Source organism: Pseudophryne corroboree, chromosome 5, assembly GCF_028390025.1.
Source record: "Pseudophryne corroboree isolate aPseCor3 chromosome 5, aPseCor3.hap2, whole genome shotgun sequence".
Lineage (NCBI taxonomy): Eukaryota > Metazoa > Chordata > Amphibia > Anura > Myobatrachidae > Pseudophryne > Pseudophryne corroboree.
Window position 1 is genome coordinate 555,195,112 of NC_086448.1, and position 16,936 is coordinate 555,212,047.

General features: G+C 39.5%; 1 long non-coding RNA gene and 2 pseudogenes across 1 annotated transcript in view; 2 read left to right on the forward strand and 1 right to left on the reverse strand.

Moving 5' to 3' along the window:
- LOC134929212 (uncharacterized) overlaps window positions 1–16,936 on the forward strand; it is a 125,026-nt gene that overhangs the window by 17,355 nt on the left and 90,735 nt on the right. Inside the window, exon 2 of the long non-coding RNA XR_010178386.1 lies at window positions 13,134–13,370. This is a non-coding gene — a long non-coding RNA (uncharacterized LOC134929212). The remainder of the gene's footprint in view (window positions 1–13,133; window positions 13,371–16,936) is intronic.
- LOC134929857 (5S ribosomal RNA) lies at window positions 1,240–1,360 on the reverse strand (annotated as a pseudogene).
- Window positions 2,557–2,677, forward strand: LOC134929858 (5S ribosomal RNA; annotated as a pseudogene).

A 16,936-nucleotide genomic window follows, 5' to 3' on the forward strand; every position in this document is an offset into this window, starting at 1 on the left:
AAAGAGAACATACAAACTACACACATTTAAGTCGCTATACTTGCAAATACGCGCAGCGAGCACAGCCATATATGGTAACACACGCATTTACACGGACATGCCTCAGAGATGGATTCGACACTTATTTCATACAGTACATAATTATAATAATATCAAGCGCCAGACATCATGATGATTTAAAATTACCTAATGAATTAATGTCATGAATGTGTATTATTTGAACGGAACCAGATACACCTGTCATGTTTACTATTAAAACAAGCAGATTGGTGTGTAGATTAATTTGATACTTGTTATTAAGTTGTAGGACATTGCAGCGGATAATTATGATTACATGTATAAAAGCTAAAATCGCTCTTATTAGAACAATAGATATTCTTAGAGGTAGAGGACAGGGAACTCACGCCAGCCCTTTGGATGTCTTCAAGGCTGAATCTGATTACCATATACAAAGGAATTGGTGACTCATCATGAACCCCTCCCCCAGAAACTAGTTAACACATTTTGCTGGTCACACAGAAAGGTAGTTCCTGTTTCTTTTGGTCTCAGGGTTACTTGCTTTTCGGTCTCTGAGGAAGATGAAGTCTACAGAGAGAGAGAGTCATATGGAGGGACAAACTTATATGAGAAAGATAATGGTAATTGTATCGCTGGCATGTAACTGAAACTGCATATAACTGTATGTAATAGTATGTTCTAACTGTTCACTGTGTGAGTTGTATTCATGTAACTGAAACTGCATATAACTGTATGTAATAGTATGTTCTAACTGTTTACTGTGTGAGTTGTATTCATAGTGTAAACATGAAAAAGAGAAAAAAGAAGACTCTTGTTGGGAAGCACTCATATACAGATAATGTTGTACGACTAAATGTCACAATAGCTAACTAAAATACAATATTTTATTAATTCTCATTAAAATTGATTATTGAGGAGTTCAATGAGCGCCGATGTTAGTTAAATAGTGACATTGCGAAAATATAAAGAGTAATATATAAATTGCAAGGTACAAATACCTAATTCAGGCCGAAGTGGGTATATCTATAATTTCGTTAGTAATCACACTCCAACTGTAGGACAACCTGTAATAAAAATTTGCTCATTTATTGTAAATATGACCATCATTTATAAACTGCTATGTATCCCAAGTGGGAATTATAATCCTAGCAGATAGTTGAATCATAGGTCATAACCGAGATGTAAGACAATGCTCTATATTGGTGACAGATGGGTGGCAAATATTTGCAGTACCAGGGTGTTCCTTGGTAGTCTCCTATCCAAGTACTTAACCCGGCCCTCCACTGCTTGGCTTCCAAGATCAGATGAGATTGGGCATCTCCAGCGGGGTATGACCGCAGACCTTATGCTCACCCTTGTCACACTGTGTCCAAAATTGGGCACAGACAGGAGCCAATTTGCGTTGTTATGTGAGCCACAGGTATCGATACAGCTGATTTGATGTGGAAATCAAAAAAATTTTTTTGATCATAAATGATAAAGTATAACAAAAGATTAAATACCCATCTAGGTTTTCACGGCTTAGGTAGTCGCAGTACAAGTAGGAATAAACCTCTTAACTGCACAGTTATCACATGTATGAAAATAAACCATTAGATCATAATATTATTTTAACTGTGCAAGAAAGGGAAACCTCCAAATTTGGTCTCCAAAACAATAATGAACGTATGAGATTACACTCTGAATTGTGAAAATCAAAAAAACAAGAAAACATAAGCAATGAAACCTTCAGCTCTCATGACCAATCAGAAATTATTCTCAAGTAATAGAAAAATAAGGTTTGGTATATACATGTGTTTTTGAGCACCAGTGCATTTTCATTGCACGGACCGGTATTCATAATATCTTACCCACATGGTACATAGACTATTATACTATTGACAGTTAATTATCACCAGCAAAGGAAATAAGTGCAACCCTTTTGGGGTCTATATTTTTATCTAAAAAGCGGATGTGGATACATCTGCTATTTCTGGACCCTATCTAGCACACAAACGCCTTCTCTCTCTCTCTCTCATTTTTTACACTGCAGAAATCCATATTTATCTCAGTATTTACTTATGACATATATATATCATATAGAACACACTCTGTGTCAATTTATTATTTTTCTATTACTTGAGAATAATTTCTGATTGGTCATGAGAGCTGAAGGTTTCATTGCTTATGTTTTCTTGTTTTTTTGATTTTCACAATTCAGAGTGTAATCTCATACATTCATTATTGTTTTGGAGACCAAATTTGGAGGTTTCCCTTTCTTGCACAGTTAAAATAATATTATGATCTAATGGTTTATTTTCATACATGTGATAACTGTGCAGTTAAGAGGTTTATTCCTACTTGTACTGCGACTACCTAAGCCGTGAAAACCTAGATGGGTATTTAATCTTTTGTTATACTTTATCATTTATGATCAAAAATTTTTTTTTGATTTCCACATCAAATCAGCTGTATCGATACCTGTGGCTCACATAACAACGCAAATTGGCTCCTGTCTGTGCCCAATTTTGGACACAGTGTGACAAGGGTGAGCATAAGGTCTGCGGTCATACCCCGCTGGAGATGCCCAATCTCATCTGATCTTGGAAGCCAAGCAGTGGAGGGCCGGGTTAAGTACTTGGATAGGAGACTACCAAGGAACACCCTGGTACTGCAAATATTTGCCACCCATCTGTCACCAATATAGAGCATTGTCTTACATCTCGGTTATGACCTATGATTCAACTATCTGCTAGGATTATAATTCCCACTTGGGATACATAGCAGTTTATAAATGATGGTCATATTTACAATAAATGAGCAAATTTTTATTACAGGTTGTCCTACAGTTGGAGTGTGATTACTAACAAAATTATAGATATACCCACTTCGGCCTGAATTAGGTATTTGTACCTTGCAATTTATATATTACTCTTTATATTTTCGCAATGTCACTATTTAACTAACATCGGCGCTCATTGAACTCCTCAATAATCAATTTTAATGAGAATTAATAAAATATTGTATTTTAGTTAGCTATTGTGACATTTAGTCATACAACATTATCTGTATATGAGTGCTTCCCAACAAGAGTCTTCTTTTTTCTCTTTTTCATGTTTACACTATGAATAACTGACTCGGGGGAGCACCACTGATGGGTAGCCTTTTTTTGATACATAAAAATAAGGAATGTGTTACCTTAAGTATCTGCTCCCCAAAATAAGGATTTGAACCTTCAATTTATTTATCAGTTTATACAGATAACCATCATTATACACATACACCAATTATACCAATGCGGTTTCCAATTTTTTGTTTCTTAATCTACTGAGTTGTATTCATGTAACTATAGGTATACTGTACTTTGTAATATATATTGAATCCATACCCTTTTAACAACAAATATATACATCAGTGAGCTTTGGAACTCAGATAATGTGTGGGTGTATTGTTTTCTCTTATGGGATGCAGTGTTGTGCGATGTACAGCGCACATTTATGGGATTTGGTAATAAGATGTGCAGGCATTTACAATATATATTAGAGCGGGCATTTTAAATATTTGTAAGAAATCAATTTGGCATTCTTAAACTCCATCCACATCTGAATTAGCCCCAGACTGTGGATAGGATGCTTGGAACAGCCACCAAAAGGATGCTGTCACCAACCAGGAGATGACCCAAGGCATGGCAAGCAGGCAAGGGTCTTGTTTATTGTATGTACCCAATGGCCCCAGTGTGACAAAATGAGGGGTGTGGTTAATGGTGATGGTATACCCTTTGAGGCCACGCCCCTTGCAGTGAGGCAACACTAATCCTCATATAGGTGGTCATTCCGAGTTGATCGCAACCAGCAACTTTTTGCTGCTGCTGCGATCAACTAGTCCACATTTATGGGGGAATGAATTTTAGCTTAACAGGGCTGCGATCGCTTGTGCAGTCCTGCTAAGCTAAAAAAATGTCAAGCAAAACATGACTAGCCCTGGACATACTTACCCTGTGCGACGATAACTGCGAGGCTGGAGCCGGCTTTGACGTCAGACATCCGCCCTCCGTTCTCCTGGACACACCTGCGTTTTCCTTAGCCCTCCCCGAAAACGGCAGCCAACGGTCTGGATCCGGCCAGGAACGCCTTCTTTCTGTCAATCTTCTTGCGGTCGGCTCTGCGACCGCTTTCTTCGTAGGTCGCAACGTCACTTGGCGTCCCCTGTCGCCGGGCAACGTCACGCACACGCAGTACGGCCGCCGCGCATGCGCATTCCGGACCCGTTCGCACTGCAGTGACCAACCGCTGAGTGCGAACGGGTCGGAATGACCCTCATAGTGCACATCATGTAATGTGTACGCACAACCACACATACTGTACAGGAGAATCTATTTTTTGGATGCAATAATGCAGTTTGAAATAGTAAAGATTGCATAGTGTGTACAATTTATTTTCTATGTTCTGGAATTTAGTGATGTTGGAATGACTGTCACATTGTTTGTTACGTCATAATACCTCCCGACATTCAGTAGATCGGGACTCGTGCCCCAAAAGGGAGAGTGGCTTTGGGAAAGGGGGCGTGGCTGCACGGATGTCACTATTGCAAGCCATGCCTCCCCATTTTCGTCATTGTGGGGTCATGCCCGGTGCTCTGTGAGCTGCTGGCATGCCCCCTGTCCCTCTGTCTCCCGTGAATATACGCTGTGCGCATGCACACAGCACCTAATCATCGCTGCTCTGCTAAGCAGAGCTGTGAATGTCAGGGAGCCTCCCAATCGGGACAGTTGGGAGGTATGCATCATATAGGGGAGTTCCCAGCTTAACTTGTGGCTGAAAACAGAGAAAATGGGAAGTTCATGGAAGAATGCAGGCTATGCACATTTATGCTACTTGATTTGTGAGTGCATGGAAAAATGATATTCAATGTTGCATTATAAAATATTTAAATGAGCTCAACAGGGTGCAGACTGCACATCTGTAATTGTGATTATAGATTAATGCGGTGGCCGTACGTCCTTGTAAGTGGCATGCGCAGGTCTTCAGAAACATGGCGCTCACCATGGTCAAGAGACCAATTTGACTGCTTTACATGCGTGGCAGCTCTTTTGGCTGTGATTTTCATCACGACTGTGCCCAACGCTGGACTTCCAGAGGGGTAAGTATTAAAGCATGGGTGCAGTGTGTGTGGTGTGGGCCCCCCATGGACCCAGGGCTCGTGTGCACCGCACACATTGCACCCATTATAGAAACGCCAATGCTCTTTAGGCCATTCACAATTTCTGCTAGAAATGCAATCCAACAAATTATCCTGAGCAGTTACAGTTAGTCATAGGGATATGCACATATATGTGCACTAACTGGACACATAGGTCATCTTCAGGGGGTAATCCATACTCTAGGTCGACACTGTCTAGGACGACACACATTAGGTCGACACCTATTTGTCGACATTGAGTAGGTTGACACAGGAAATAGGTCGACATGGCCATTAGGTCAACATAAACAAGGTCGACATGGAAAAATGTGTCGACCTAGACACTGTCGACCCTGAGTCCCATACCCCTTCAGGGGCATATCTAGAGAGGAGGGGAAACGTGTGCAGTCTCCGTGGGTGGACCCCCTCCTCTCCCATAGCCGGCAGCGCTGCTGTTAGCGATCTGAGCACTAAAGACTCTTGCACAGTGCCAGAGTCTACGGCGCATGCGCAGGTCTCCGGAAAAATGGTGCGGTCATCTGGTGCTCAGAGTGCTAACAGCGGCGCTGCCAGCTACAGGAGAGGAGAGGGCCCACACATGGACACCAGAAAGATACAAGATACAAGAAATGGGTGCAGTGTGTACAGTGTGGGCCACCTCTGGACGCAGGGGCCCCTGTGCACACACTGCACCCATCATAGATACGCCACTGGTCATCTTGCTGTGCCTTCACATATTCTGCAGGGAGAAATAGTCTGGGTAGATTTACAGTATATAAGATTGCCATTATAAAACTGCTATGTAAATACAAAAATGTGCAAAAATGTAAGTAAGCTGTTGCTGGAAGCATTTTCTGTTTCATTAATACAGTGCATATAGTTTACAATACTATTGCTATTAATCTGCTGCATGATTCTGCTGTGTTATTTCATATTACAAAGCAATGTAAGTGTCTGTGGCTAATACATTTCATTAGTTTGATAGACAACCTATGCTAATGCCAGGTCATACATTGCAGTGTATTCAGTATTAGGCTGAATAAATAATTACATAAATCTATATAAAAAGATCAAATCCAGTTATAATTGACACAGCCCATTGACACAAACCATTACCATTGGCAACTGCTTTCCATAATTTTCTAATTTCTTAAAATAAAAATTACATATTTCTGCAATTAGATAAATTCACTTTACTCCTATGCATTTACTTAGATAATTATGTAAGGACACATTTCTATCATGCTATGAATTGCTATACACATTTCTATCATGCTATGAATTGTTCACTCTGCCATTGGATCCAGTGAAATTGGATACAGGACAGTAATACAGTAGTGCATTGGTCTTCAACCTGCAACCCTCCTGCTGCTGTGGAACTACATATCCCAGCATGCCCTGCCACAGTTTTGCTATTAAGGCATGCTAAAATTGAGGCAGGGCATGCTAGGATGTGTAGTTCCACAATAGACGGAGGGCCACAGGTTTAAGACCCATGCAGTAGCGTGTCTACAATTGGTGCAAGGTGTGTGGTGTACACAGTTGCCTTAGTCTAGGCTCCATTTGCATTTACTTAACTGCCAGCTTGTTTTGTTCATACGTTTGTAAATCCAGTCATCAGGACACAGAGACATGTGAGTTCACTGCTGTGCTGTTTATTTCCTCCAACTCCAGGCACACTGCACAATAGACCACCCACTTCCCAGCATCCCCCTGGTCCCAGGGACCATCACTAAAGATTCAGGTTTACACCTATTAGTAAGGGAGTGTCTACAAATATTAATACACTAACATCACATCCTCTTTTCTTTAAAGATAAGCCCTGTACGCTTCAATGCAACAATTAACAACGTCATATTAAGAACATCATCTAACACGTTTCAATGAGTCTCTCAGGTCTGCGTATTTCCCTTTTGGGTCTTTCATACACAGTCTGTGTTTCATCTACAATGTTGAACCTTTCTAGAATTGTGGTTTGTTCACCATTATGAGGATCATCATACATATCAGATGAAGGGTATTCTTCAGTCATGTTGTCTTCATTATGGTTAGGTTGAGATCTTAAATCTACCCGATTTCTTCTTACTTCCGTTCCATGCTCTGTACGTATAGTATAAGATCTTGGTGCTACTTGTGCTTGCACAACACCTTTCTGCACCCAAATACCTTTCTCGTGATCTCTGAGACGGACTTGGTCACCCGATTTTAGATCAGATAAGCGTTTTGTTCGTCTGTCATGGAACAGTTTCTGTTTCGCCTGTTGACGTTCCTTACTCAGTCTGACCAACGCTGAGTTATGTGTATTAAGCAGTTCATCATGTATCGGGAGATTTGCTCTAATCCTCCTTCCCATCAGCATTTGTGCAGGAGAAAGTCCATTCTGTAAAGGTGTACTGCGGTAGATTAAAAGACTTTTGTAGAAATCTTCTTTACCTTCTTGAGCTTTTTTCATGAGACTCTTTACAGTTTTTACTGAAGTTTCCACCAACCCATTTGAGCGTGGATAGTGGGGACTTGACGTAGTATGGACAAATTCCCACTCATCAGCAAATTGTCTAAATTCAGCACTGGAAAACTAAGGACCATTGTCAATGAACACTTCCACAGGAACACCATGCCTTGCAAAGATTGACTTCATGCAATTGATTACGGCTTTACTAGTAGTTGTATGTAGTGTCTTCACCTCAGGGTAGTTAGAGTAATAATCAGTCACGACAATGTACGTTTTCCCATTACAATCAAACAAATCTGCGCCAACTTTCTGGTAAGGTCTCTCTGGCACTGCGTGAGGACTCAGTGACTTAACTGCATCTGCTGATTATCTCAAATGAATACCCTGATTGCATAGTTTAGGTACGATTCGTGGAACTACACATACCAGCAAGTTGTACTGCATCTGCTGATTATCTCAAATGAATACCATGATTGCATAGTTTAGGTACGATTCGTGGAACTACACATACCAGCAAGTTGTACTGCATCTGCTGATTATCTCAAATAAATACCATGATTGCATAGTTTAGGTACGATTCGTGGAACTACACATACCAGCAAGTTGTACTGCATCTGCTGATTATCTCAAATGAATACCATGATTGCTTAGTTTAGGTACGATTCGTGGAACTACACATGCCAGCAAGTTGTACTGCATCTGCTGATTATCTCAAATGAATACCATGATTGCATAGTTTAGGTACGATTCGTGGAACTACACATACCAGCAAGTTGTACTGCATCTGCTGATTATCTCAAATGAATACCATGATTGCATAGTTTAGGTACGATTCGTGGAACTACACATACCAGCAAGTTGTACTGCATCTGGTGATTATCTCAAGAGAAAGAGTGTTTGTTTTTTGTTTTGTTTTTTAACTCTGTAAAGATTTAGTTGGCTGTTTTATTGGTATGTAATGCCTGTTTGTGTAAGTTAATTTATTGCCTTAGTTTGAAGTGGGATTGTATTGGGGGAGGAGTTTGCAATCATTGCATTCACATGGAAATTGTTCCTATTTAAAGTCTAGTATTCGGCTGGAAGTGCTTCCATAGAAGTGCTGACATAAAAGTGTTATTATAATATTAGCGTTATACCTGTGTCAAACCGAAGGAGAACAGAAGGAAAACAACAACACACCAAAACTATGACATATGGACTGTCTTAATGCCTCAAAAGTATGTAATTCATCTTATGCATGTTATCTGTCTTTTTAACTAAGAAAAGACATCCCCAATCTGCTCACTACAGTTCTCTATTATGCAAACTTGTGTATGTTCTTGATGTAATGAATTGCTTGTAATTGGCATTGCATGTGTGGGGAAGTTGTTCAGTGAAACAGTTTTATTACTGCATACTGTCTGGTGTTACCTCCTTTGACCATTTGGCCATTTGTGGACAGGTGTACTATATCTTTTCATTTAGTGAGGTGTAGTCGTGGTGTAAAGGACAGAGTGTGATTCCTGATTGGGAGGGGGGGGGGGGAACAAACACTGAACAACATCACCAAACAGGTAATTTCAACTTTAAACTTGTTATTTTTTGTACTGTCTGGACATGGCTACTAATAACAGATGCACAGACAAGATTCTTAATACTATGTGTGCAAATGCTAGGAGCTTAGGAGACAAAATTCCAGAGCTAATTGCGATAATGACAAGGGATAATCTGGATATTGTCGCATTTACTGAGTCATGGTGCAATGAGAATCATGAATGGGACATAGCTATACCAGGATACAATTTATTTACGAAGGATAGAATGGGAAGAATAGGAGGAGGGGTAGCAATGTATGTGAAAAAAAGCATAAATGCTACTTTAATACAAAATGTTGAGGACAAAACTGAGGCCCTTTGGGTCACCACGGAAACTGGGGAGAAGGACATTATTCGCATTGGAGTGATCTATAGACCACCAGGCCAGGAGCAGGATTTGGACAGGAACCTATTGTTGGACATCTCTAAAATGGTTTTAAAGGGAGAAGTTATAATCATGGGAGACTTTAATTTACCTGATGTAAATTGGGAGGGGTCCTTTGCAAGTTCAGCTACAAGTGCCAAATTTCTAAATTCCTTACAGGGAGCATCTCTCAAGCAATTGGTGAGGGAGCCCACTCGCAAAGACTCAATATTAGATTTGATTCTTACAAATGGTGACAGGATATCAGACATATATGTGGGTGAGCACCTGGGATCCAGTGATCATCAAGCAGTATGGTTTAGTATAAAGACAGGATCCAACTCCTGTCACACAAAAACAAAGGTGTTGGATTTTAGAAATGCTGACTTTGCAAAAATGGGGAGATGTTTAAGTTATTCATTGGCGGACTGGAGGAACTTGGAAGGAGTGCAGGAGAGGTGGAAAAAACTGAAAAGTGCAACACTAAGGGCAACAGACCTTTGTATCAAAAGGGTTAGGAAAAGCACCAGGAAAAGGAAGCCAATGTGGTTCACAAAAGAAGTATCAACTAGTGTGAAAGCAAAAAAGATGGCTTTTAGGAAATACAAACAGACTCAAAATAATAATGACAAAGAGGTGTATCTTGACAGACGGAAGGATGCTAAGAAAGTGATCAGACGTGCAAAGGCAGAAGCTGAGGAGACAATGGCCCAGTCGGTAGATAAAGGGGGCAAAACTTTTTTTAAGTATATAAATGAAAGGAGAAAATCAAATGAAGGAATAATAAGACTTAAGACAGAGAGTGAGAATTTGGTGGAGGGAGACAAGGCAATAGCAGATCACCTAAATAATTATTTTTGCTAAGTATTTACTACAGAAGGAGAAGGGAAGGGGCCACAGTTATGTTGCAAGGACATTCATAAAAATAAGGTAGATGAAAGTACATTTACACAGGAGAAGGTCCAAACTGAACTTTCAAAACTAAAAGTGGATAAATCAATGGGGCCAGATGGGATACACCCAAGGATACTAAAAGAGCTAAAAGATGTGCTGGTGGCACCATTAACAGAATTATTTAACCAGTCACTAAATACAGGTGCCATTCCAGAGGACTGGAAAAGAGCAAATGTAGTTTCATTGTACAAAAGTGGAAGCAAGGAAGAAGCAAGTAACTACAGACCAGTAAGCCTTACATCAGTAGTAGGGGAAGTAATGGAAAAACTACTAAAAGAAAGAGTTGTGGAATATCTTAAATCAAACAACTTACAGAATCCAAAACAGCATAGATTTACTGGTGGGAGATCATGCCAAACAAATCTTATTGACTTTTTTGACTCTGTGATGAAAATAATAGATCAAGGGGGAGCTGTAGATGTAGCATATCTAGACTTTAGTAAGGCATTTGACACTGTCCCGCATCGCAGACTGCTAAATAAACTTGAAAGTGTGGGGGTGGATTATAGAATAGTTAAATGGATAAGAACCTGGTTGCAGGATAGGAAACAGACAGTTGTAGTAAATGGAGTGCAATCTATGGAGGGAAATGTTACCAGTGGAGTACCCCAGGGATCTGTACTCGGACCAGTTCTCTTTAATATCTTTGTTGGTGACATTGCAAATGGTATTGAAGGGAAAGTATGCCTTTTCTAAGTAAGTAATCATTTTTAGGAATCTTCTGACGTCGTCTTTGTTGTTAGGACGTTCCATGTTCACTATGGCTGATATTTTCCTTGGGTCTGGCTTTACACCTTGATCCGAGACCACGTCGCACATAAAGGTAAGTGTATTCACGCCAAATTCACATTTGTCCTTGTTTAGCTTTAGATTCACTTTCTTGACAAGTTCCATTACTTGTCTCAATCTAGAATCATGTTCTTCCTTTGTAGATCCCCAGACAATAATGTCATCCATCATTGTTTCAACACCTGGAATATGTTCAAAAATCATGTGTATCTTTTTGTGATATACTTCTGGAGCAGACAATATTCCATATGGTAGTCGAAGAAATCTGTATCGACCTTCTGGTGTATTAAATGTACAAAGCTTTGAGCTGGCCTCATCTAGCTTCATTTGCCAGAATCCTGAAGATGCGTCCAATTTACTGAACCATTTTGCTCCCGCAAATTGCGACATGATTTCATCTCTGGTTGGTAGTTTGAAATGTTCTCGCTTAATAGCTGTGTTTAAATCTGTGGGGTCTAGACATATTCGGAGTTGTCCATTTTTCTTTTCAACAATTACTAAGGAGCTTACCCATTCAGTAGGCTCATCAACTTTCTGTATCACACCCAAGGCTTCCATGTGATTTAACTCTTGTTTCAGTTTTTCTCTCAGCGCAAACGGCACTTTTCTACAGGGGTGTATCACTGAAGAAACTTGCGTGTCTATATTTATTTTATTCTCTCCAGGCAAACAACCTAGACCTTCAATCAAGTCTCTGTATTCTGTAAACATCGATTTGCAGTCATCTTCTACTTGTGATGTCACCATAAAAACTTTCTTTAGCAAGTTTAGTTTCTCACAGGAACTTAATCCTAGAATCGGTTGCACATTTTTATCCACAATCAGTAGAGATGTTTTAAACTATTGTCCCTTATATTTCAGTGTCACTAAGCATGTACCTTTCACAGGAATTTCCTCCCCAGTGTAACCTGTAACTTTCACTTTGGCTGGGTGAATTTTAGGTTTTACTCTAAAAGTCTTATAGTCTTGAAATGATATTAAATTCACCTGTGCACCAGTATCAAGCTTAAAGGGAATAACAATCTCGTTCACAGTTAAAGGGACAATACATTATTTCTTATCTGCACTGCAAAGTTCAATGCAATCCACAAAGAATTCATCTGTTTGTTTAACAGCATGCACTTTGGTTGTTTTACTTTTAATTTTACAGCATTTGGCAAAGTGATTAAGCCTACCACATTTCATGCAGGTTTTACCATAAGCAGGGCACATTTTAGGATTGTGAGCATTTCCACATCTACTACACATTTCGTTATTAGACTGTGGCTTAGACTGCTTCATTCTTGAGAATGGAGGTTTGCTTGGCTCTGTTTTCTGCACTACATGCACATCAGCATCAACTTCCTTGTGTAACTTTTTGGCTTGAAATCTAGTTATTTCTGCAGATCTACACATAGTCACTGCCTTTTCTAGTGTTAGGTCTTGCTCTCTCAGCAGTCTCTCTCTGAGTCCATTATCAGGTATTCCACAGACAATACGATCTCTAATCAGTGAATCCTTTAAATCACCAAACTCACAGGTTTTACTGAGTGATTGCAGCTCTGTAACATACTGATCAAATCCATCTACAGACTTCTGATCACATGTGAAAAACTTATATCTTTCATATGTCACATTTTTCCTTGGCACAAAGTAATCTTCAAACTTTTGCATTATAGAAGATAGCACCATATTCTGCCCCTCATCAAACTGAAAACTATTATAAATGTTCAGCACATCCTCTTCTATCACATGGAGGAAAATGGATGCCTTTGTTTTGTCAGCCTCTGAATCAGCTCCACATGCAGTAAGATATATATTAAACCTTTGTTTAAATCTTTTCCAGTTTTCAGACAAGTTACCAGACATCAGCATGCCGGTTGGAGGAGCTAGTTTATCCATGGTTACTCACTGTTTGAAGATAGGAGCACACGGCAGGTTTTGCAGACACAGAGTATCACAGCCACAGACTTCTGCAAGATTCTTTCACACTCTGAGAGCACTAGCAGTCCAAGTTAAACTTCTTCTGACACCATGTTTTGTTCATACGTTTGTAAATCCAGTCATCAGGACACAGAGACATGTGAGTTCACTGCTGTGCTGTTTATTTCCTCCAACTCCAGGCACACTGCACAATAGAACACCCACTTCCCAGCATCCCCCTGGTCCCAGGGACCATCACTAAAGATTCAGGCTTACACCTATTAGTAAGGGAGTGTCTACAAATATTAATACACTAACATCACACAGCTGACCATATTCCTGAAAATATCACCGGAAATATGGTTCAGGTCATGGGCGTAGCTACCATAGGTGCATGGAGTGCTGCTATGGGGCCCAGATCTGAAAGGGGCCCACCATCCCTGTCAAAGTTACATGTGTTGTATATATTTTTTTACCATTGTGTGATACATAGGGGCCCTTACACAATATTGCCTTGGGGCCTACAATATATCTAGTTATGCCCCTGGACCTGTTCATGGGGTACTGTAATGTGGCACAATATGAAGCAGAAGCACTATATTGTGGCATAGTATGAATGGGAGACACTGTGTATATCGTAATGTGCATTGGGGTATATAATGTGTACTGGCAGCCCTACAATGTGACATAATGTGAACTAGGGAAATACTATGGTTCATAAAATACACTAGAGCAAAACCATGGAGCATAAAAATTAACTGTTGTGAAGAGGTGTCCCTGTAGAAGTATTGGGACAGAGGCCCCTTCAAAATCTTGCTATGTGGCCCACAAAGTTCTGGCTACGCCCAAGGTTCTGGTATAATAGTTCTGAAAATATTGGTGAAAATATGGTGCATGTTTAGAAGAAGTGCCAGGGCCATTGTCATCTTCTGTTCATGCACTTATGGCAATATTGTAAGGAGGTCCACAGAAATTTGCAAACACCCACTTCCTGTCTTAAAACACCCCTGACTGAGGTCGTTCCCCAAATGGAGGTGAGCTAAATCCTCTTTTGATAGTTACAAATATACAAATACACACCATTATAAGGACAACTACAGTATTAAAGCCCCAGAGAATTATCACCACATTCCCATAGTTTTATCTGAATCCTCTCTCAAAAAAATACATCCGATAAGAGATGCTGCCTGGATGGCGGAAAATTAAAGCTAAAATTAAAATTAAGGTAGGAATGGACTATGGTATGGGACCTTAATAATAAAGCATAAAATGGAAAAAAGTGAATGTGGTGTATAAAATTCTAACTATAGAATACGTAAGTATAAATATAAGAAGTCTTTTATATTTATGTTTAGCATATAACTGAGTAAAAAATTAGGTTTTGACCATAACAACCAGTTAGATGTGCATTCATTTTTAAAGCAGGGGCTTTGAACGATATTCCTTATGTGACTCCAGCTTATCATGTTTTTCAGGATTTTAGCCATATGTATGAATAAAGAAATAATGAAAACATGATTTGATGGGGGTACATGAGGACTGAAGTTAAAAACCCTGTTCTAAAGTATACTACATTGATTGGCTGCGATGGAAACATTGTTTATACACAGTTACCAGCATAACAAGTGTTAGAAAAGTCCTCCAATGATTAATAAAATTAAGCTTAAGAAATTAAAGAAATGTAGGATGTAAAATATTACAATACATGTATATATATATAAAATATTCATAACATCCTGTTCGTTCCTGTCCTGCACTCATTTGATGTTACATATATCTACAGATAAATTTACTAAAGGTTCTAAAACAGACAAGTGGTGGTATTGCCCACAGTAACCAATCAGATTCTAGTTATCATTTGTCTGCTGCATTCTAGAAATGATAGACATAATCTGGTTGCTATAGGCAACATCCCCACTTATGTTTAAAAGCTTTAGTAAATCTACTGCCTACTCTCTTCTCCTCACACTATGTCCCGTTAGAGATCAATTGATAACAGTATGCTGTATTAGTTCAAGCATCAACTATCACTTGCAATATCTGAAATCAAAACAATGGTTTTCCATGTACCAAGGTCACGTAAATGTACTACCAAAATGCTGGGAACACTAAACTTGTCTCATCTAACAGTCCCCTAAAACTGCTCAACACAAACCTTTGACACCCAACCATCTACATTGTTTGCCCCCTTAGAAATTGTTTGTGATCGCAATCCTGTAGGCTCACCCAACATATATCCTACTGGCACTAATCCCTTAAGGCAGTGATTTCCAAACTTTTTTGAATCACGGCGCCCTAGAGTATCAGAATTTTTTTCACGCCACCCCTAGGCCAAAAACTTCTTACTGAGAAATATTAAATTAAGTAAATTGTATTTATGTCATCCTTAGGCTCAATTGTGTGGTGAGGGACAATTTTTGCTTCTGTTTGTCCCCATATTTTATGACTGACAGCCACCAGCACTAGTTTTGCCTATTATATTGACCATAAATAATTTAAATTAGTCCTGGGCCACCAATCCAAGGCACCCCTGCAAGTGTCCCGAGGCACCCCAGGGAGCCACGGCACACAGTTTGGGAACCACTGCCTTAAGGTTTTCCCAATTAAATCTGGACAAAGCATCCACTGTAGCATTCTTCACTCATGGAACATGGTTTGCCTTAAAAGCTATAAATATAAATTCCTAGAGCTCAAAACAGGATGGCCATCCAGCTGAATGGATATACAAAATGAAGCGTGCTATTAATAGCATGCACTACCCCTAAGTTGCTGCAACAGAAAACTGGTACCCCAACAATTCTAAAGCCACAATGATGGAATTTAACTCCAATAACAAGAGATGTCTTTGTCAACCCTTCCCTCACTCATTCACTAAGCCAGGGAGCAAAATGCCATTCATTATGTAAATAAGCCCCAAAACCTTTGAAACTTGGTACAAAAAACTGGATCTGCTGGCTAGACAACCCTCATGCAAAAAAAAATTAACACCATTAAAATTCTCAAGAGAGGAACCCAACACTCACAGGTCATTCTAGAATGATGAGATTTCTACACTCTCACTGTTGCCATTTTAAAAAATATACTACCCATGGGTAATACCCTCCTAGCAAAGTGTATCTTTTCACCAGGTACTGAATTTGTTATAATGTGACTTTACGAGCACTATTGAATAAACTAATCATATAGCTTAATTTTGATACATTATCCCCAGGCAATCTGCAACAACTTTTCAACATACCTTTCTCAATACCAAGGTACAACAGCCATAAGTCTGAAACAATGCCTACACAGATAATAAAAGTTCTATCAAAGAAAGCAGAGGAGGTTGAAAATACCATTAGCTAACATCAATGTAATAACCCTCCCCAAGCATAAATCATAAACATAAATAAGTAAGGGTGTTTAAGTAAGGGTGTAGAGTCAGGGGTTGGCAGGCAGATCACATCAATCTTAGCCCTTAGTGCTCACAACACTTGTTTCTTAACTAAATTCAACACCAAAGCCTAATAAACAACCATACATAGATGTTCCGGAATCGCATTATAAAGTGACTGCTTTTAAATAATCAGGTCATGTCAAAGGAGGCATGATAAATGGCCCGATCATATGACCTAACCACACCTGTTTCATCACCTTCTCCTTTACATCCGTCTGGCACTTTTCATGTTGATTTTAAATTCCTGGAACTAGCAATTGTCATTTCCTGAAAATCTAGTAATCGAAAAC